This window comes from Lemur catta, chromosome 15 (assembly GCF_020740605.2).
Source record: "Lemur catta isolate mLemCat1 chromosome 15, mLemCat1.pri, whole genome shotgun sequence".
In the NCBI taxonomy this organism is placed as follows: Eukaryota; Metazoa; Chordata; class Mammalia; order Primates; family Lemuridae; genus Lemur; species Lemur catta.
In genome coordinates this window covers 20,130,577-20,153,460 of record NC_059142.1, presented here as the reverse complement: position 1 = coordinate 20,153,460, position 22,884 = coordinate 20,130,577, and positions in this window count along the sequence as shown.

The window sequence follows — 22,884 nt, the reverse complement described above, 5'->3', positions numbered from 1 at the left end:
CCCAAATTCCCATGAAACAAAGAGCTTTTCAGGCTCAAGGCAAGGATTTGCTCGTATAAAATAAATTCTAGTACAAACCATTTCAGCAAAGTGAAAACATTTGGACATTCCTTTGGACTTCATTGACCCAACCAACCATCTAAAGAATGGTGCCGAGTGGTATTAAAGAATCGCCAAGCTTTCTGCACAGTGCCACGCCTCTGCCCGCTTGTGCCTCCTCCCGCAAAGCCCTGCTACTCCCAGTACCCGGCAAAGCCAGCTCCACCTCGCTTCTGCCTTTCTGGGTCCCAGGGTAGGCTGAGCACCCTCATCTGTTTTCCACAGACCTTTGTCCAAACCTCAACTTCCAGCATCTCCTGGACTGGACTGTTTGTCTTCACGTCCATATACCCTGTTAGACTGGGAAACCTCGACGTAGGACCTGTTTTCACTTCTGTACCCCAAGTACCTATTACAATGTCTCTCCAACTTGCCCTCCATAAATGTTTAGTATCGAAAACATGGGTCAAAGAAGGTGCTGGAAGATTGGAGAGAATAGCTGAGTCAATTCAGAACTTTCCAGGGCAGGAGCTCACAGAGTGGTCTGTATGTGTTTGCAAGATGGTACGTTAGGCTTTTTTTCTAGCTGTGTGATGCCTCAGTTTCCTCATCTGAAAAAGGGGGAGAAAAATAGCAGCTACTTTGTGGAGATAGTGTCAGGATTGAACGAATTAGCACAGGAAAGCTAGAGCTGCACCTGGCATGTTTCACACTCAGTGAAGTTTATAATCATCGTCATCATCATGATTATAATGATAGTGTCTTGCTTTCATGTTGTGACCACAGGCACTGGGCTCCAGCCCAAGTGGCTGAGCATGGAGGGGGCACACTCCTGGCACCTTGCCCTCTTTCTAGCCTAGAGAAGCACCCAGCCCTGGACAAGGCAGAAAAGAAGGTGACAGTGGTGTGAGGGGACAGCAGCTAATGCCAGGGCGTGCGGAGTGGCTTGGACAAGCTGGGTGCACTGAGATGATCTCAGCTGAGGGGGAAAGGCAGAGCCCTGCACTTAGGACACGCAGAGGCCCACGGGCCGTGTGCCAACAGCTGCAGAGCTGGGCAGCCCTCCGGCTACGGGCCAGCGTTCCTCAGCCTGTCTCCCGTACTAGGACTAACAGGCGGCCTTTAGTTTCTCGGTACCTTAGATAACACTGCAACCAACATCTCTGAATGCAGAGCTTCCCTCACTCCCTATTGGGATTATTTTTTAAAAATATATTAATAGGGCCGGGCGCGGTGGCTCACGCCTATAATCCTAGCACTCTGGGAGGCCGAGGCGGGAGGACCGTTTGAGCTCAGGAGTTCGAGACCAGCCTGAGCAAGAGCGAGACCCCGTCTCTACTAACAATAGAAAGAAAATTAGCTGGACAACTAAAAATATATAGAAAAAATTAGCCAGGCATGGTGGCACATGCCTGTAGTCTCAGCTACTCGGGAGGCTAAGGTGGGAGGATCGCTTAAGCCCAGGAGTTTGAGGTTGCTGTGAGCTAGGCTGACACCACGGCACTCACTCTAGCCCAGGCAACAGAGTGAGACTCTGTCTCAAAAAAAAAAAAAAAAAAAAATATATATATATATATATACATATATATATTAATAATAGATTACCAAGCCATGGAATTACTGAGTCAAAAGGTTTATGTGCTTTTAAATGACTCTTTTCCCAGCATTAATAATAACAGTGTTCCCTAAGTGGAGTAGACAGATGTTGCTTTTTTTTCTGTCCTGAATCCACTCCGCCAGGAAATTGCTGTTTTTCAATCCATCTGATCCTGATGGGCTGTTGCTCCAGCTGCCTGTCCCCAACCCAGATTCCCGTCTCTCTCGGGCGTGGGCACTCCACGCTACTCAGAAAACCTCAGCCCTTGGGCGTAGCAATTGGTCTAGAGTAGATGTGTGACCTAAGCAAGATCAATCAGAATCCTTTTAGAAGTATATAAAAACATTTTTTTAAAACAACTTTAGATTTATAAAAAAAATTCCAAGTACTGTACAAAATCCTTACCCCACCCCCCCGAACCATTTGAGAATATGTTTGCTGACACAATGCCCATCACCTCCAAATACAAACTTCATTGTGTATTTCCTACAAACAAAGCCATTCCACTACACCAGCTGTGAAAACCAGGAGACTCATGCTGGTACGGTATTATCGTCCAATCCTCAGATTTCATCCCAGCTTCACAACTGTCCCGGGAGTATTCCCTCCAGCAAGAGGGTCTGCCCGGAATCACACATTCAATCTGGAGCTGTTCCTTGATCTTTTCTTGCCTCTCATGACCTCAGCCCCATAAGGATGAGCCGCCAGCTATTTTGTAGAATGGCTTTGTCTGGTGTTTCCTTTTGATTCGATTCAGATTCTGCATCCTTGGCAGGGACATCCCAGAAGTGCAGCTGTGTCCTTTTTGTTGCATCCTGGTGGGGTGTCGTTTTGATTTGCCCCATTACTGATGCGCTCACTTGGTCGCTGGATGAAGGTGAGGTTGGCCAGGCTTCCCCACGGGGAAGTTACTCTTTCCCCTTTGTGATTAATAAGTATTTTGAGGGGAGTTACTTTGAGACAAGGTAAATATCCTATTTCCCATGAAGCATTCAACTGATGTGTTTACTTATTTATATCAGTAAGGACTCAATGATCCCTGTTTTATCCAGTAGGTTATAATCTATTATTTCTATTATTTATTGTGATGCTAAAATTGTCCCAGATTTGGCTAGTGGAGGCTCCTCCAAGCCAGCTTCCGTGTCCTTTCCGATGTGTCCCTGTCCTTCTTTAAGTGCTTCTGTGTTTTCTAGTTGAATAAGATATTTTGGGTGCATATTGTACTTTCCCAGGCTCAGCCTTGGAATCAGCTGTTTCTCTACGGCATTCTAGTTCCTTTTGGCATAGAGTTGCATTTAGAAGCCGAGATCTATGCCCTAGTTCTGTTCATTGTGATTGGGGGACATGCTTTATCTATCTCTCTGTACTAAACACCATGGGTTTACATCCTTTTGAAAGTTTTATCATGGACTCTGGAACAGAGAGTCTGTCTCTTTGGAATTACAACTTCTAAGACCCTGTAAACCTGGAGCTATTGGGAGACCTGTCACTCCGACAGAGTAAGAGCCTGTTGGGGAATAAAGTCAAGCAGAAGCAAGTGGATCTAAGAGGTAGAGAGACAGACACAGAGTCCCACGACACTACTAGAGCTAGCCATGCCTGACTCCCTCAAATTTCTTGGCTACATAAGCCAATACATTTATTTTTCATCCAAAGCTAATATAAATTGGGTCCTTTGCAAATGAAGGAGTCCTGATGGATATATGAAACAGCTCATGAGTGACTAGTCTGTACCGTTGTGTTTGGGATGTAGGCTCCAGCTTTCAGCTTTGTCCCACCCCAGGCCTGAGGGCAGAGGGAGTTCGTCTCTGTCTAGTTCCCGTCTATCAAGGCTGGAGGCTGTGACCACACTGGGACCTGGCTCCCTAGTCACTCTCTTCCACGTGGACCTCTGTCACTTTGCTGCCAGTCTCTCCTGAAATGATGCTGCACCACCGTTGAGGCCTCAGAGAAGGAGGCCCGTGGGGACGGCTGTTAGCGCCTCTGTGGGTCTGCCCCGAGTGTGGACACTGGCTGTCCTTTAACACCCCGCAGCAAAGACTGGGCTGCAGTGGTCAACCCAGCGCTGTTCCTTAGGGCCTGGCAGCAGCAGGAGGAACTGCAAGGCTGGAGAAACAGACTTGAAACTGCAAGGCAGCAACGACTGCTCCAGGGGCAGCCTTGCCAAAAGTCCCACCCCATCCCCCGTTGGCCTCCTCCACCCTCTCCAGTAGCTGCCCTTTTTCCTCCTCCCCAGATGGGGAGGTTGACCTCTAACTCCTCTGCTTTGGAGCTGCATCCTCTACCCTTAGATTCGCCCTTTTCTAGAATGACTCATCGAAGGACTGGTGGCTGCTCACCTCAAGAAACAAAACTCTACCCCTCCCAGGACAATCTAGAAGAATCCAGGTGTCTGCAACCACACATGAACCAAAGGCTGAGAGCTTTTTCCTGGAGTGACTGCAGGGGGCTCAGCGGGCCCCGCCCGGTCCCGAAGACGTCCATCACCAACAGGGGATGAAGACAGGGCCTGCTCTCCCGGACAGAAAACACCCTCCCATCCCCCAGCACACGTCTCGTACATGCCACTGGTGCCACCCACACGCCATATCCTCATACTCACATGCTCACACACATATGCTCTTCTCCCAGGAACAATTTTCAAAGTAGTGCAGTCCATACCTCTATACCAAGGGGGAGAAAAATCTTGTTCCTAAATATAATACCACGTAGCAAAATTCCCATCTGTGCCCATTCAAGGCAGTCTTTACAGCTGGTCCTGGTCCACCCTAGAAAAAGATCTGGTCCAACCCCTGGCCAGCCAAGGTCCCTAGGGGTGTTTCTTCTAAAACAAGAGGGACCCGCGGCACAAAGGCTCATTTAAGACTTTTCCTCTCTCAACATAGAAAACCAGGAAGCTTTGAAGTTAGTATTTTTTTTTTTTTATCCCCTAAGAAAAATTTTCCAAAGTCTCAGATAAATGTTTTAGACAAGGCTCAGGGCTGAAGCGCCTGGGCTTCCCATCCCCCTCCCCCTTTCCACTCCAGGGACCTCTGCAAGTGGAGAGTTGTCCCCCACCTGTCCCAGCCCTGCTTGAGAGGAAGGTGGGGAGTGGAAGAGGCCTCCTCCCTCTCCAGGGCAAGCCCCAGGCACAAGGTTGGAGCATCTCTGCCGTCCTTATTACACCTGCTGGAGACTGTGCCAGGCTCTGAGGGAGAACTGTGCTCGTTCTCAGAGGCTCTGAACAAAGTAACCCCGGGTCGTACAGTTAGTAACAGGCTGAGCCGGGATTCCAACCCAGGGCTGGCCAATCCCAGAGCCTACAGCTCCCAGGTGGGGCCAGCAGCCTCTGCAAACTCCCCTCCACACAGAGTCTGCAAGTCTCCCTGTCTCCTGGCCCACAGCTTCCTTACTCCTGCCCTTGAGGAAGCGTCCCCTTTTCTGTCCTGACTTTCTCCTGCTGTCCATCTCTGTCCTCACACCAGCAAAAGTCCCATCCTCAAGGCCAGGAGGTTTAGAGAAAAGCTTCGTTCCAACTCTTTCCCGGGTGTCACTTCTGTTTCAACAGTTACACATCCTTTGTCATCTAGCTCTTTCCATCTCATGTTTGTAAGTCATGTAACTCAAGCTATTCTTTCCACCTCCTCTGCTGCAAGTTCCCAGAGGCTCCCACCGTGGGCATTTCCTGCAGAGCTGATGGCTTCAGTCAGTCCCAGACTATGGCAAAAATGCACAAGTTCTCGGGCCTGAAAGATGTGCATTGAATTTGCCTTGATTTCTTACCAACTATGTGGCTTTGCAGGAGTCTCTGGCCCTCCCTGAGCATCAGTTTCCTTGTCTCTGACTCTCTTCTCATTGGACTTTTGTGAGAGTCGATTGAGATAAGTGTTTGTTTCATTCCAAAAATATTTCCTTTTCGAATGAGTGACATGTTGAGCATCAAGCCTTGGACTCTTAGTTTCAGTTTAGTAGCTTGCAGCTAAGCAGGTAAGGCACCTCGCGTGCATGCCTGGCACACACTAGGTGCTCAGTAATGGCGGCCCCTCTTCACTCTCCAGATTGGGAAAGATCTCTTTATATTTATTTCACTGGAAATTTTCCTATTTCTCTGAAGTTTCCCAGGAACAAGCAGTCTCTGCCTTAGTTTGAAAATTAATACATCCCTCTGCAGATGGCAGGCCTGAGATCAGAGTACACCATGGGTACAAAGTCACACAGCAGGCTGGTGGGTGGTTGACAAGATGGTCCCAAATCAAGTCAGTAGATTCTGTTTCCCATCCCCGTCCCCTTCAGTGTCACTTGGATGGTTCTAGGTCTTGCTGAGCTCCTACTCGACCCTGTCATCTTCTCCATCCAGGTGTGCCTACTTTTCTCCAGCATACACCTGCTCAAGTATTAATAAAAAAAGAGAACTTATTAACTTGTGCACCTGGGAAGTCCAAGGGCAGTTCAGAAATGACTGGATCCAGAGCTCAGACAAGGCCTTCAAGGTGGTCTCTGTCCACATCTCCTTTCTGCTTCTGTTGGTTTGTGTCCACAGCTGGTCTTCTTCACGTGGCAAGAAAGATGTCCCATGCCAGCCGCAATTCTGTTTCCAAATCACTTAGCACCTCAGTGGAAAAGACCACCTCTCCCAATAGATTCAGCGCAAAAATCCAGGGAAGGCCTCTGATTGGCCCTGCCCGGTCACATGCCTACTCCCGAACCAATAGCTGTGGATGTGGGGATGGGTGTTCTGATGGGGGCATGTATCTATCTTTGGGAGCTGGGGTGAGAAAAGGGCAGGGGCAGCTCACCGGCACCACACAGAAAGAGGGTCACGCTGCCAGAACAGGGAGGGCTGTGGCACAGACAGGTGTTGCCCGTCATCGCTCTGACTTCCAAAGCCACTGTATGTACCCACAGCTGCCAACAGGACCTCTGCCTCTTGTTCACAGAAGCTACAGGGAGAAAAGAGCATTGTTGGTGGGGTCAGGCAGGGCTGGGTACAAATGGTAGTTCTGCCTTGTATTGAGCTGTGTGACACTAATCAAATTCCTTAACCTGCTGAAGCTTAGTTTCCTCCTCTGTGAAATGGGACAATATTAATAAATCCTACTTTACAGACTTACTGTGAGGATTAAACAAGCCAACCACCAAACCCAGTACCTGCACAGAAGGGATAGTTCATGTACATCTGAGCTCCTTGCCTGTGCTTCCTGCCCTCCAGCTTGGCTCCTGGGTCCCAGCTCCGAAAGCCGGACCAGGTGTGTCTCCATGGAGGCCGCCCTCCTCCTCCTCACCCCACAGAACTCTCAGGGGCCTCACCCGGGCGAAGTGGCAGAAGGTGTCCCTAGGAGATGCTGCACATGTTTTTTTGTTTGTTTGTTTTTTTCCATCTTGATAAAAAATGTGCAGTTTTTACACTGTCACAGAACAAATAGAACCTTGACATATGGGCCTCTATTTATGTTCCTGATTTAATTAATCATGTTTCGTCATTTTAAGAATGCTATTTTTCTCAGGGATCTCCTGCCTCCCTCCCTCCCTTCCTTCTTTCCTTTTTTCCTTCCTTCCTCTTTCCTTCCATCCCTCCCTTCCCTCCTTCTTCCTCTCTCTCTCTCCAAATACTCCCTTAGTGCTCACTCTGTGCCAGGCTCTAGAGGGTTCTGGGGGTCTGGTGGTGAACAAGATGGCCACAGCTCTGCCCCCATAGACGTTCCAGTCTAACAGGGGATTCTGATGTTAAATGACAGTCATTAAAGTACAATCGTTGTGGGTGCTATGAAAGAGAAACACACAGGGCTGGTCTGGAGTATCCAGAAGGGCTTCCTGGAGGAGGTAGCGTTTGAGCTGAGCCCCTTAGAGTAGGTGGCATTACCCAGTGAAGGGACTGGTTGTGGAGTTAAATGAGGTGGGAGTTCCTGCAGCAAAAACAGTGTGATGGAGAAGAGAAGGGACATACACTGTGCCTTCTAGAAAAAGACAGAAGGCCAGCATGTCTGGAGGAGACAGGGCACTCAGGAGAGCAGCTCCAGACTAGGCTGGGGGGTGGGCAGGGGTCAGGTCACGCAGGGCCTAAAGGCCACACTAAGGCGCTTGGTCTTCATTCTAGAGCAGCGAGACTGAAATAGTTCAAGGACGGCACTCTGACTCGGAAGTGGGAGCTCTCCCAGTGAGGTGGCACTTAGAAGTTTTTCTTGTAATTTCTGACTAGATGAAAAACTGTCCATTGCACGAAGTCACAGACCAGGGAGTGTGGCAGGCTCATGGCCTGGGTGCTGGTGTACACCCTGCTTTTGTTTACTTTCCCTGGAAGCCACCTCTGGCCAGCTGACTTAGAGTCCCTGCTGGTCCCTTGTCCTATGCAGCTGAACTCCCTGCCAGGCTCCACCTGCCCAGCTCCAGCCACTTCTCTCCGTCCCTCCACCCCACCCCCCAGATCCTCGGGCCTCTATGAGGGGTTTCGGGGAACATCCGTCTTTGAGTTAGAAGACCCTCAAACTCAAAGTAGTCTAGTTCTTTCTGGGACCCCTTCAAAGGCATTCCTGACAGGGGGCCATCCTACCTCTGTCTGAATGCCACCACTCCAGGGAGCTTGCTCCCTACTCTGCTGGTGGCTTGGGCTTGGATCCAAAGCTTTTTAAGAAGAGAGAGGACAGTGCCTCTCGCCTGTCTGTCTTGAAGTTCCTTTGGCTGGCTCACCTAAATATCGTCATTGCCATCTAAGCTGACTTTTTGATGTCCTTCCAAGACACGGCAGGGCGAGAGGCAGCTGCTTAGCTTCCCAAAGTCAAACCACTTTCTTCACCTCCGAAAGAGGCCTTGACTTTCACTGTGCAAACACAGGCCGTTCCTCCACCCAGAGAAGGCTGATCCCTTCTCTGCTTCCACGAAGCTCTGTTCCCCAGGAAATGGGAAACAGAGGCAGGTGAGGTGGGGGAAGGAGCACCCCAGAAGTTGTCGGGGACCCTCCAGTGGCTGCATCAGTAGGAGGAAAGAGACACAGGCAGGGAATCAGCATGGGCCAGAGAGAGCCTGTTGCACTTGGGGAAGTGCAAGGAGTTATGGGAAGCTCCAGGTAACAAAAGCAGCTCTGGAGCCCGGCACCTCTCCAGCGTAGAGGATGCTCCACAGGCCAGAGATGGCAAAGCCTTCCCTCTGGAGGTACCAGACCTCGCTTCTGGGCCTTCTCTTTTCCCTGTGACCTCTTCCTGCAGCCCTGGGGTCTACTGGCCACCCATCCTTCCCGATCATAATATGTCCAGCTGGAAGGGCTCAGCCATTACTCACGATTCAGTGCTCAGGCTGGAAGACAGGGGAAGAGCTATTGACGTTCCACCTGACTCCCAGCCCAGGGCTCCCCAAGGAAACTTATAAGTGATGCTTAAAGACTCATTCTACAAAAAACAAGATACAGGGATGCATAACAAAGAATCTGAATAATGCTGCACCAAGATATGTCAACAACGGACTTAGCCAGGGAGAAGGGATTGCGGGTCTTCCTCCTTTTCAAAATTCATCTGTTCTTTCTAAGTTTGTGTAATTGGCAGGCACTGCTTTTGTAATTAGAAAGAGTAAAGGTATAGGAAAATTTGTAGAAAAAAGCAGACAAACAAATCACATCTACAATAAAGTCCTGGCTTTTAAATGAAATATGCAGAGAAGAAAGATGGAAAAGAAATGCACTAAAACATCAATAGTAGCTGTCTCTGAGGGCTGGGGTTATTAGGATACTTACCTTTTCTGTCTTTCTAGTTTTTTGTATGTTTATATTCAGATTTTTTTTTTTTTTTTTTGAGACAGAGTCTCATGCTGTTGCCCAGGCTAGAGTGCCATGGTGTCAGCCTAGCTCACAGCAACCTCTAACTCCTGGGCTGAAGTCATCCTCTTGTCTCAGCCTCCTGAGCAGCTGGGACTACAGGCAAGAACTACCACGCCTGGCTCATTTTCTCTATTTTTAGTAGACATAGGGTCTCACTTTTGCTCCAGCTAGTCTCGAACTCCTGAGTTCAAGAGATCCTCCCTCCCAGAGGGCCTCCCAGAGGGCTAGGATTATAGGCATGAGCCACCTCCCTGGCCCCCCCCCTTTTTTTTGGAGACAGGGTCTCACTCTGTTGCCCTGGCTAGAGTGCAGTGGTGTCTTCATAGCTCACAGCAACCTCAAACTCCTGGACTCAAGCGATCCTCCTGCCTCAGCCTCCCGAGTAGCTGGGACCACAGGCAGGTGCCACCATGCCCAGTTAATTTTTCTATTTTTTGTAGAGACAGTGGTCTCCCTCTTGCTCAGGCTGGTCTTGAACCCCAGACCTCAAGCAATCCTCCTTCCTCAGCCTCCCAAAGTGCTAGGATTTGAGGCGTGAGCCACTGTGCCCAGCTTATATCCAGATTTTAATGTATTATATGAACCCATTCCTTTAATAGCCTCCTAATTTGTCTCCCTGCTTCCGTTCCTGCCTGTGCTATACAAAGGCTTCCCATGTCTAGAGAAAGTACGTTGCCCCTAGAAAAAGTTCCTGTTCTCTGTGCCTGGTTAACACCTACTCACCCAGCCGTACTCAAGATCTCCCCAACTTCTTTAGAGAAGACTTCTGCCGTGGACGCTGTGCGGTGCCACCCAGACGTCCACGTCAGGACCAGGTCCTCCTTCCCCAGCTGCCAGGAGGCTTGGCAGTTGGCACCCACAGATGAGTCTCACCGTGGGAGCACCCTGGCTGAGCTGCCCGGGGCCATCAGCCTAGTCCACTAGGGCAGGGGGCTGTGGTGGGTAGTGAAGGCCCAGAGCCCTGGCTCCAATTCAGAGCAACTTCCAAGGGTCCTCTCCACTCCAGAGCTCCCTGTGGGGCTGGGCAAGGCCTTTGCTGCAACTGCAAAGCAGTTTCCTCCATCTGCCAGTCCTGCTGCATCACCGCCCCACAGGGGCTGTCCTGAGCGCACTTCCCAAGGAGCTTCCCTGACCAGCGGTGACCTTCCTTGACATCCCAGGCCAGGGTAGATTCCTTTATTATATGCTCTTCCGGAGCACATGTCTCCTTTGTAATGTTGACATCCATTCATGTTATCTGGCCAACGTCTGCCTCTTCCATCAACTGCTGTAGCCACAAGGGTGGGAGCCATATCTGACTGTAGTCACCACTGCATTCTGCCGCGCTGGCCTGTGGGATAGAGATATTTGCTGAGTGAACAATCAACCTTATTAACCATCTGACTTAATCCCTTAGGAGGCCATCAACTTTACTTAGAGCTGCCGAATGTCTCATTCATTCATTCATTCAATAAATATTTACAAAGAGGAACTGGATTCCTACCTCTCAACACCAAAAGAATTCCAGATGGTTCAAATATGTTTATATGTATGAAAATAAAAGCAATGAAGTTCTAGAAAAAAGATGAGTAAGTTTTAGAAAATAGTTTTGAAATATTAAGGGCCTTCATAAGCATGACACACAAAATTTGGAGGGAAAAAAGTTACTATGCATGACCATATACAATTCTAAACCTTTTGGAAAAATAAAGATAAGTTTAAAAAAAGCCAAACTAATAAAGAATATTTGCAACACCTATATAAGACATCTAATATATCAAGAACTCTTACAAATCAAAGAGTAAAAATTCCTACAGAAAAATGGGCAAAGAATGTGAAAAACCATTAGAAGCATTATTTATATTCTATGAACTGCAAATTAAATCAATAATACAATATCATTTTTTGCCATCAGAATTCAATGAGTTAAAATGATTGATAATACCCAGTTTTGGCAAGAGTGTGGGTAAACAAGGAATTTCATTCACACTTGGCAAAAAAAAATTTGTTGGCAAAAATTGTCTTGAGCTCTTTGGAGAGCAGTTTGGCAATATCTATTGAATGAAAAGCATTCACCTCTTTTGACTTCACAACCCTACTTCTAGGAATGTGTTCGTCTACAGGCCTGAGCTTGTATAGAATATACAACATAGAGCATTGCTGCATTATAATTGCAAAAAATGAAAAAAGGGGGAACACTTCATCCATGGAGATTGGTTAAATAAGTTGTGATCAATCCATGCAATGAAACTCTAAACATCTATTTTAAAGAATTAGGCTCCTCACTATGTACTGAAATGTACCGTTGTACATTTGTACTGAGATGTAGGTATGTACTCCCTATGCATGTGGAAAGAGTCCGTAATGTATTAAGAGGAAAAAGCATGTGGTAAAGTCAGGATTTCCTTTGTGGGGGTGGGGGGATGGCGTGCGCGTGTGAGAGAGAGAGTGCATTAGTACGTGCACAACAAACACACCTGGAAACACACAGCACAGATGCTTATTAACGGGAAGTCGGGGTGATGGACAGCTTTAGCTTTCTATGTCGTGCATTTCCATTGGTTTGACCAATTATAATGAGTTTCTGTGACTTTTGCACTCCTGGAGAGTGGAGGCATGTGCAAAGGTCTGCAGCAATAGGATGCCCTTGGGGAAACACTAAAACTGGCTGAAGGAGGGTGGCAGGAGAGAGGAGCCTAAAGAGGAAGGCAGAGGGCAGACAGCCCAGGGTGGTCCTCGCCCTGCCTAGCGGTGTGGGGTTTGTCCTAGCGCGGCAGGGTGTCTTGATCCTCACTGACAGCCGCTCTTGGTCTCTGATGCCACCCCCTCATCCTCTGCACACCTCTGACTGTGGGAGTCTCTGGGGCTCAGTACTGCTGCTCCTGTCACTTCTCTGCCTACACTCTCCCCTCTGTGACCCCATGCACGCTCCTGGCTGTGAAAACCATCTTTGTGGGCCCACTCTGTGTCTTCTGTCCCGCTTGCTCTCCTGCCTCTTTGGCTCCTGCATCTGACAGGCATCTCAAACCCACACGTCCGAAACTTAGCCACCCCGCCAACCTTCCCCTCCTCCAATCTTGGTCTCAGTAAGTGGTGCCACCGTCTACCCGGGTGCCCAGGGCCAGACACCTGGACTCTCCTTGGTGCCCTCTTTCCTTCCCTGCAACCCCTCCCCCTTCCAATCCATTAGCCAGGTGGGGAGTAGGTAGATCTCAGCGTGTCCCCTTGTCTCCATCACTCTTGCCACCCCTAGTCCGAAGTGCGGGAGTAAACAAAGACCACTCAAATGAGAACAAGCAGTTATTTATTCACAGCTTACTATAGAGAGGGAGCCGGCCACCATTACCTGCGTTTAGCAGAGCCTCAGAGGCAGGCGGGGGTGGGGAAGCTTTCCAGCGGACAAAAGGGAAGGTTTCTGGGGTGCCCCGACTGCAGGCTGTTGGGGTGGGGAGCGGAGGTGGGCTGAGTAGAAGTGGGGCCTCCCAAGTGGTTGGTCCGGGGAGCGTATCTGGCTTTCTCTGGTTGGTCCTAAGTTGGAAGAAAGGACAGGAAGGCAAAAGTGCGGGACGCTGGCGGTTACTGTCCAAGTCCTGGCAGGTTTGGACCGATTGCCACAAGTGCTGTGCTTTGGCTTGTTGGCTGGCTGCTGCAGGCTGTGGGGCAGAGGTCTATTTTTCTACAGGGTCTGGCCATTGTCTGTGAGTATGTTTAGTCTCTAGAAGTGACCACCATGTCTCGCACAGTTGATTCCACAGCCTTCTAGCCACTCTCTGCTTCTCTTCTTCCTCTTAGGGATCTGATTTATCTTTTAAACAACTCTGGCCTGTGTGACAACCGGCTGTAGGAGAGCTCCTCTTCCCTGCCCTCTCCTGTGGCTGCACACTGTACTCAGAGTAAACTCCAGCCTCTGAGTATCTTCTACCTTCTGACCTCCCAAGACCCCACCCCCGCCCCACCCCTGCCCGGCTTGTTCCTGTCTGAGGGACGTGCCTGTGGGTTCCCGCTGGCTGCCACTCACTCATCCCCGTGGCTCCGTGGGTGGCCCGCCATCAAACACCACCTGCTCAGGCCACCCTACCTGAATTTACTTCCACTAAATCTCTTCACAGCACTTCTCACGATCCAAAGTTCTGCTTCTTTATTGTTTCCTTGTTTATTGACTGTCTTCTTCCATCGTCATCTCCAGGAGGGCAGGGTCCATGAGTGTCATTTTCAACAAAGTGGCCCTGGTCCTTGTGCTGAGCTTGGACTCTACTAAATACTTACTATATGTAGAATGAATGAGTGAATGAATGAGTGAATGAATGGAGAAAACGCAGGCATTCCTGGAGATGCAGTCAATGTTCTTCTGCCCTAATCCTAGGGACAAAGTACATCAAGCTACAGACTTGGCCACAATTCTGCCTAAAGAACTCAGACACATTCTGAGGAAGTCACTTGCAGAGCCAGGAGAGGACCCTGTTTTGCCAGAGAAGGAGACCTAAAGTCACTTGAGTGGCCTGTATTTTGGTTCTTAGGTAATCTCCCAAGAACCCTTTGGCCCAGCTGTCCTTAACATTTTTGGCACCAGGGACCAGTTTCATGGAAGACCAGTCAGTCTAATTTTTCCATGGATGTAGGGGTGGAAAGGGATGGGGGCGAAGTGGGGGGCAGGGGCGGAGCTCAGGTGGTGATACATGGCCCAGTTCCTAACAGACCACAGCTGGGTACTGGCTTGCAGCCCAGGGTTGGGGACTGCAGCTTTAGCCATGAAAGCTGAAGCAGAGACACTCACACTTGTGATTTAGCATCTTAAACAGCCCTGCCAACAGGCAGAATTTTTTTTCTGAAGCCCTTTAATATGCAAATTCCAAGGTGCCATCCTGAGAGAGTTCCAATTGCCCAGTCTAGGTGAAGCCTGAGAATCTGCATTATTAATTTTTAAACCTTGTGTTTGCTCACAAAATCAAATAAATAAAAAAGGGTCAATGTCAATGTTAACTGATTATTTGGATTTTTTTCCTCCACATCTTTAAATAACAAACTTGCATGATTATGATTTCTCAGTTTTAGGATTATTCATTGGCTTTACACTGTGCAAAATGAGGGCTTAGCTTTCTTTCCTCCAGGTGCCCCCCACTGTAAAGCCCTCTCTTTCCATCCTCCTTATACCATTATAATTTTGCTAAGAGCAACATCCAGTACTCACCCTGTTATGACTACGGAAATGCTAACAATGGCTGAAGGTGGCAAACTATGGTTACTTTTCCTGCATGGTTTTGTTTTCTCTGGAGTTCATTATTGCCTTGGTTTTTGTTTGATTGCTTCTCAGTTTTGCTAAATCCTTTACCACTGGTCCGTCAGCTTTCCAGCTTCCAAGATTATGTAGCTGTTGTCCTATCTCCTGTTCTCTCTATTCCCATGGGGAGAGAAAACATCCTTTTACTGTAGTTCTAATGGATTTGGGGGAAGGAGTGAAATTAAATGCAAATATTTTCTCCCACTCTGTGGGTTCTCTTTTCGCACTTTCTTAAAGGTATCTTTGGAAGTGCAAAAGTTTTGAATTTTGAAGAAGTCTAATTTGTCAATTTTATTGTGTCCTATTTGATCAATTGATCCATCAACCGATAGATATATATTAATACATACTATTATGTATATACACATGGTTCCTGACTTGTGATAGTTTGACTTAACGATTTCTCAACATTACCATTGTGTAAAAGCGATATGCATTCAGTGGAAACAATGTTTCATGTACCCACAGAACCATTGTTTTTCACTTTCAATACAGGATTCAAGAAATTACATGAGATATTCAACACATCATTATAAAATAGGCTTTGTGCTAGACGATGTTGCCCAACCGTAGGCTAATTTAAGTATTCAGAGCCCATTTAAGGTAGGCTAAGCTATGATGTTCAGTATGTGAGGTATATTAAATTCACTTCTGACTTATATTTTCAATCTATGATGAGTTTATCAGGATGTGACCCCATCCTAACTGGAGGAGCATCTGTATATAATTTTCTGTGCATGCATATCATTTTGAAGTCTAGCTAACAGGATTTGCTAGTGGATTGGAGGTGGGGGACAGAGAATTAAAAATGACTCCAGTGTTTTTGGGTGAACAAGTGTCTGAGATGGGGGAAGACCACAGGATCGGAGCTCCGTTCTGGGCACACTGAGTTCGAGCGTGTCTGTCAGAGATCCACGCAGAGACGTGAGGGATGGTGGCACTTGGAGTTCTGAGTCACCTTATAGACGAGATGGCTGGGGAGGCTGCAGGAGACCACCAGGGGCGAGAAGGTGGACACAGGGGAGGCGAGGATGGAGGCCCGCCCCAGAACTCTGCAGTTAGAGGCTGGATGGTGAGGGAGACTCAGCGAGAAGATGAGGAGTGGCCTGCGAGGTGCAGCTAATCTTCCTGAGCTCAGCTTCCTTATGATAACCAGGGATTAGTAGTTAATAGTGGTTCCCTCTCAGGGCGACGGTGAGGACCCTGCATGTGCACTGAAAGTGCTTAGAGCACCGCCTTGCACGTAGGAAGCACTCAGTACATGTTAGCTCAGAATAAGGACCTTCTCTGTGAACCTTCTAACTAACTGTCACACCTTGCCCGCCAGTCTTGGCTGTGAGGTGACAGTACCTTTGCAGGGGGTTGGAGCTCAACTCGGCCAGGTGGCCTGGGCAGCACAGGACACCCTGCCTGCTCTGGTGGAGGACTGGGCACTGCGCTGAGCCAGCCGCCCAGAGCCTGGCGCTGTAGGCCTGGCCCAGGCACGTCACCAAGCCAGCAGGTTTGTGCAACAGGCTTGACTCCCAGAGGGAGGCCCAGACACCCTCAGGGGCAGGCCTGGCTGCAGACTGTGGTTGAGGAGGGTGAGAGTCCCAAGTCCTTGTAATTTTGCTATTAAACAGAAATGTGACCTCATTTTACACTCTTGAGCCTTGAAGCCTGGACATAAGGATTAACCCTCGGTGGGCGAGGCTGGGTTCCAGGACTGGCTACACAATTTGCAGGGCCCAGTGCAAAATGAAAATGTGGACCTCTTCATCAAGTGTCATGAGGAATTTTAGGACAGTTATAGCAGAGCATTAAACCTGGTGTGGGGCCCTTAGCGCAGGGCCTGACCGCACAGGTCCTAGACCCATGAAGCTGGTGAAGCTGGCCCTGCCTGGTTTGCAAAGGATAGGGGGAAGGGGAGTCTGGAGGGTTTGAAGAGGGAGCACTGAGCACTAGACACTTGGGGGTTGGAGAGGCCGCTCTGGCTGCAGGGTGGAGAGTGGTCCAGGTGAGCAGGGGTGGTGGGGGCCGTTGGAGCTTCCTGCTGAGATGCAGGAAGGGAGCGGATGGGAGAGGGGCAGGACCCTCTCTCCCTGGGGAGGTCGCCTTGCAGCTTCCTGCCCCTCCAAGTTCCCTACTTACTAGGCCCTTTCTGCTTTCTCCTGGGAAGTTCTCCTGGGATTGCCATTCTGGGATGTGCGTGTCCTTTTATTCCACCCTTCGGCAGGGTGGGAAGCTTCCCCACTGGCGTGGGGGCTTGAGAACAGATTGTACCCATTGACTGAGACGTAGATGCTGCAACCCCTCCTTGGCGGCACCGTTGACATGACTCTGGGAACTGCAGCTTGGGATGTCTTGTTGAGTCATCTCGTACCCAGACTCTCACGGGCAACCCTGGCACACTATGTGTGTGACATTCAAAGACAGAAAAGAAGTAACTCAACTAAAAAAAAAAAAAAAAAAAGATAATGAGAACAATGTCATCAACATTTTGGCACAAGGGGCCTGGGTACTGGGCCACAAGCATTTGTCTCAGATGCCACGGCACAGGGAGCAGAAGCAGTTCACTGCATTTCAGTCTCCATAAAATGGGGACAGTGGTTGCAGTATGTACATAATTGTAGGACCTAATGCCACAGGTTTTATTCCAGGAATAAAACCCATAGGCTGAGTGCGGTGGCTCACACCTGTAATCCTAGCACTCTGGGAGGCCGAGGCGGGTGGATTGCTCGAGGTCAGGAGTTCAAGACCAGCCTCAGCAAGAGCAAGACCCTGTCTCTACTAAAAAAATAGAAAGAAATTATCTGGTCAACTAAAATATATATATATAGAAAAACTTAGCTGGGCATGGTGGCGCATGCCTGTAGTCCCACCTACTGGGGAGACTGAGGCAGGAGGATCGCTTAAGCCCAGGAGTTTGAGGTTGCTGTGAGCTAGGCTGATGCCACGGCACTCACTCTAGCCCGGGCAACACAGCAAGACTTTGTCTCAAAAACAAACACACAAACAAACAAAAAAACAAAAAAACCCATGGAGCTAATACTGATTCCCTTCTGACTACCAACCACATCTGGAAGATGTGGAGTAATATAGGTAGGAAATAACAGCAAGGTAGCATAGGTGAAGGGACTTTGCAGAGTTGAAAGAACAATGGGACAATAGAAACGCAATGGATGGTCGTTATCATTATTGATAGTAGAGGTGTAGAAAGTATCTCTCCGCACCCAGATCCTAGGAAATTTTGAACCTGGGCTCGGTGCCTGCTGGATTACCTGCAGGCAGGCAACAAAACAAGGGTATTGAAAAAAATGAATTCGGCTTCAGTGAATTTATCTAGAATTATGCAATCAGAAAATCTAGAAAGAAGCTGTTTTCATTTCAGCAAACACGCAGATTTGTGTTTTGTGGGTTTCAGTGTTAATTTTTTTGTTTTGACTCATACTTGTAGGAATGGACACCATAATCTCTTCAATGCTTTGACCCTGGAAAGAACATTACATTATCCTTCGTTTCTAGTCACCCGCGTCCCGTTTCCAAACAACCTGCCAGAAACAGCTGTCAGCCCTCAGCTGCCTGCCCTCATCCACATTCATGACTCCCTTTTGCAGCCTGTGATCACTGGGAAGCTTCTGGAATCAGGAAAGCACATAATGATATGGAAATGATTGGTACAATCACAGCGTGTCTGCACACGCCAGGCTCCGAGGCTGAGGGATTTGTGTGCATTAATCCCTGTGACGACCCCGTGCAGGCACTTAACACACGAGAACCTGCTACTCAGAGAGGTACAGTGACTTGGGTAAGGTCACACAGTGAATGAGGGCTAGAAATGGAGTTTGAGCCCAGGTCTGCCTGGTTCAGGAGCCCCGGCCCTCAGTCCTTCCTTGTGCTGCCTCACGGGGGTTGGACCCAGAGTGGCGAAGAGATAATCTCATTCTGAATCTTCACTTTACGCAGTTATGTGACAATAACTCCGGACCTCATCTACTTCCAAATCCAGATTCTCTGCTTGGGTTACTTTTATATACATGTGTAATACGTGCAAGAATAAATTTAATAGGAGAGGAAGTTTCCTTCAAAAGACCCAGCAAGTCCCTATTAGGAAATTCAGTCTTGCAAAAGTAAAAGTGCTCTTAAATTATTAATGTCATCTTGCAATGTGACCTTTGTAAAGACCCTTATTATTCATTCATTCAGCAACTATTAATATTTATTTAGCACCTACTATGTGCCATGCACTATTCTTAGTACTGGGGACATAGGGATGGGCAAGACTGCCAGATAACAAGTTCCTGCATAAACAAGGAAACAAATCCATAAACCCAGCAGACTGACAAATGGTGGTAAGGTCAGTGAAGGAAACACGCAGGCCACATGACACAGTGACAGGGGCAGGTAGGGAGTGACCTGGCTCTAGAGAGCTTGCCCCAGGAGGGTGACATTTGAGCTGAGAGCTGAAGGATGGGAAGGCACCCCGCACCTGGCCGAGGTGGACCAGAGAGAGGGCACAAAGGAGACAGGCCACACAGGGAAGAGAAAGCCACCCCAGGCTGAGCTCTGGGGCCAGCAGATCCAGAGGAGGTGCCAGCGAGGAAGACCAAGACGTTGGTGGCCAGAGGGGCAGGAGGGAAAGCAGAGGCACTTAGGGTCAAGGGAGCCAAGAGGACTGTTTCAAGGGGGATGTGGCAACTATGCTCCAGAGGCTGCCCTTTGGATTTGGAATGTGGAAGTCGCTGGTGACCTTGAAAAGAGGAATTTAGGTGGACTGCTGTCAGGCTGTATGACGGAGAGAAAGCTAGACTAGCGGCTTGGAGAAAAATGAAGTGTGAAGTGAAGATGCGGAGTGCAGACAACTCTTCCAAGAAGTTTTGCTATAAACGTAAGCAGAGAAGCAGGGCAGAAGCTGGAAGGGGATTTGGGGATGAGGGAAGGTGTGCTGGCCAATCTTCCACCCAAGATTCAGTCTCTGCCATTTGTGTCCCACTCTGGGCCCTGTGAGAGTGACCCTTTTGTGTTGCATCACCAGGGCTCTTGTTAGAACACTTCCAGATGGATTCAGCAGAGGGGAAGCAAAGGCAGGAGCAAAGAGAGAGCGGGAGTCTGTCCCCTCTCCCTCCCCACTTCCGTGCCTTGTCTCCTGTAGGAGCTGTGTCCCCCACTCGCCCCCAGCCTGCAGTTCTTTCCGGGCTGCCCCTCCTCCACGGCTCTTGGAAGCTATTTCTTCCCCTGGTCCTTTCTGTGCCAGGAGTTACCACCCCACCCACTGTTGTGCGTCTCCGGGTGCCCCAACACCCTTGTTTGTTCCCTTAACTTTGGAAGTAGCCTCTTTGACATCAGTGAAACCATCTGAATGAATTCTGATTCCTGCCAGGCCCCTAACTGATGAAGAGGTCCCTCCTGCCTTCTCTTCCTCCCTCTCTCTCCCCGCCCCCCTCTGTCTCTCTCTCTCTCTTTCATGAAGGGAGATCCTAGGACACATGCATGTGGAATGGAGGCCTTGAGCCTGCTCAAGGCTGTGGGATCTAGAGTCCAGGCAGCCGGCCGCTGCCTTACGCTGGAGCAGGAATCCTGCGGCTGCGGGAGGAGAGGCGGGAGCGCTGGCGGATCTGGTCTGGTGGCTTCCAGTTTCTCAATGAAGTATGAACCGGGACAGTCAGCTGAGCAGTGCGGGGCAGTTTGCGGAGTCAGAAGGAAGGGTGAAATAGCCATGTTGGAGGGCAGGAAAATGAACTTTCTAGGAAAGGTTGGTAGGGTTGCCAGGCATGAGGAGTGCCAATTTGAGGTTTGTGGTCGAATCTAAAGAGCAACCGTCAGCAGAGCTGTGTGCTTTGCTCCTGCATCACTGGGCTGCTCCGGGGAGCCTGGAGAAGGTGGGGGGTCGGGTTTTGCGAGGGTTGGGCTTTAGCCAGCTCGATAGGATGGACAGAGGGGGGGAAGGTTTACTGAGGGTGTCAGCCAGGGAGCGTGGGGTCTACCCGGGGTTAGGAGGGAAGGAAGGGCACGAGCACGTGATGGTAAGGAAGGTGATAATGAAACTGGGGGCGGAGAGGAAGCCGGAGCCCACGATAAACGAGCTGAAGTGATTGGGAGATTAGTACAAAACCCACAAGACGAGGGAGCACACGGTGCACCCTCATGGCCTTAGGGAGGCAAAGATTTGGAAAGTGGGGGAGGACAAATGGCTCAGAAGGTCACTAGGAGAAAAGAGGGCACCCACGTCACCTCCTGGCCTTCCCTGGCCAGTTTCTCCCCTGCGTGTCCCAGCGTGATTCTCTCTCTTGCCAGGTTGCCTGAAAAACCCCACGACAGCGTGTGTGTCTTCAGTTTTAGGGCTGAGAAGGCCATTTTCCAACCGGGCTTCTTGCAGCCTGACCCAGAGCCCGGTGCTGAACACACTGCACAGGTCGTGGTGACATGCCTTCCAGAGCGAGCACCTGCGGGCCCCTCAGGAGTCAGTATCCCGAGGGAGAAGCCCCGGTGTCCGTGCCATTATTTGTTTAAACGTGAGTTAAGCGCTGTGTGTCCCAGGCCGACCTGCTTTATTCTCTTTACCCCTCGCAGGAGGGAGGGATTATTGCACTCATTTTTACCGAGGGGGCAATAAAAGTTCAGAGAGGTGAAAAACTTTGCCAAGGTCATACAGAGTCTATCCCAGTTCGAGGCAAAAGCGACAGCCTGAGCAAAGACACCCGGACATGAAATTCTGTGGTGTGACCGAGACTACGGGGAGCAGAGGCAGAGAGCACAGCAGTGGGGCAGGTTCCTGACCTTGTCTATAGTCCTGGGGTTCACGGACAGCCTCCAGGGGCCCCACAAACCCCCAGAAGTTCCATCACAATTGTGAGTATCTGTGTATTGGTTTTTTTTTCTGGAGAGAGGTGTTTTTCTTTTTATTTTCATCAGATTCTTAAACTGGGATGTTTACTCCAAACAACCTTGGGTAGCAGATAAGCTTGGAGAGGTCAGCGGGGCCCAGGAATGCAGGACCTTGTAGCCCTGGTTCAGGAATTCATGCTTCACCCTGAAGTCAACAGGGAACCCATGGGGTTTTCTAGCTGGGGAGTGACATGGGACTGGTCTTAGGAAGACAACACAGGTTTATAGTGAACTCAGATAGATGGAAAGTCCTTTCATATGTACTGCTGGATCCCCAGTGTCCGGCACAGTGCTGAGCATATATTGGGGGCTCAGGAAATATTTGTTGAATGAATGAATGAATAAATGAATAAGCACAGGTGTATGTAGCAACAATTTCAAAAGTGCATCTCTCCAGGGTAATTCCATGCATTGTTGGACGATTTAACTGAAGGTGAAATCCAGGAAACCCAAACTCCCCGACACCGGCCCTAGGCTCTAACAGAAACCTGCTGAGTCCTGAGATGATGCTAGGGGTGGAGGTGGGTGTAGGGGAGAGTGGATGTGGCACTTGAGGGTGTGGCCATACCTGGCTGCAGCATAGGGCTCTTCCCACAGGCATCTTTGGAAGGGTGGAGGCTACGCTGCCAGGATGGCCAAAACCCTTTCTTTCCTCCTTCTACATTTAACCCATCGGCATGTCCTGTGGACTCTGTCTCCAAAACATGCTCTCTATTCCCTCTGTTTCCCAGATCTCCTCCACTCCTACCCAGTTCTTGCTCCCCCGCCTCGCCTGGGCAGCTGCAGCAGTCTCAAAACCAGTGTCACCGCTCTGCCCTTGTCTCCCTACCAGCCCTTCTCCATGTGGCAGCAGGAGGGATCTTTTAAAACACTTCTGCAAAGAATGTGGCTTTCTTTCCATGTGTTTCTAAAACTTTAATATATATTAGGGTTGAGTGGGAATTTTGCCAAAATGCAGGCTGTGATTCAGTTGATCTGGAGTTGGACTTGAGACTGCATTTCTAACAGGCTCCTGGGAGATGCAGTTGCTGCTACTCTTGGACCACATTAGGAGTAACAAAGGCTTAGAGAAAAATCCAAACTTCCTTCCCATGTCCTACTTTAACTGGCTCCTGCCCAGCTCTCCCGCGTCATCTCCAATCCCTGTTCTCTCTCATCTTGCTGTCGCCACACTGGCCTTCATTCTGTTCCTGGAGTGTGCCAAGTTGTTCCTGCCTCAGGGCCTTTGCACATGATGTTCCCACTGCCTGCAATGCCCCTCTCCTGGAGCTTCACGTGGCTTGTTCCTTTTCTTTATTTAGATCTTAGTTCAATGGTCGGTCAGAGAGTACTTCTCTGACCACT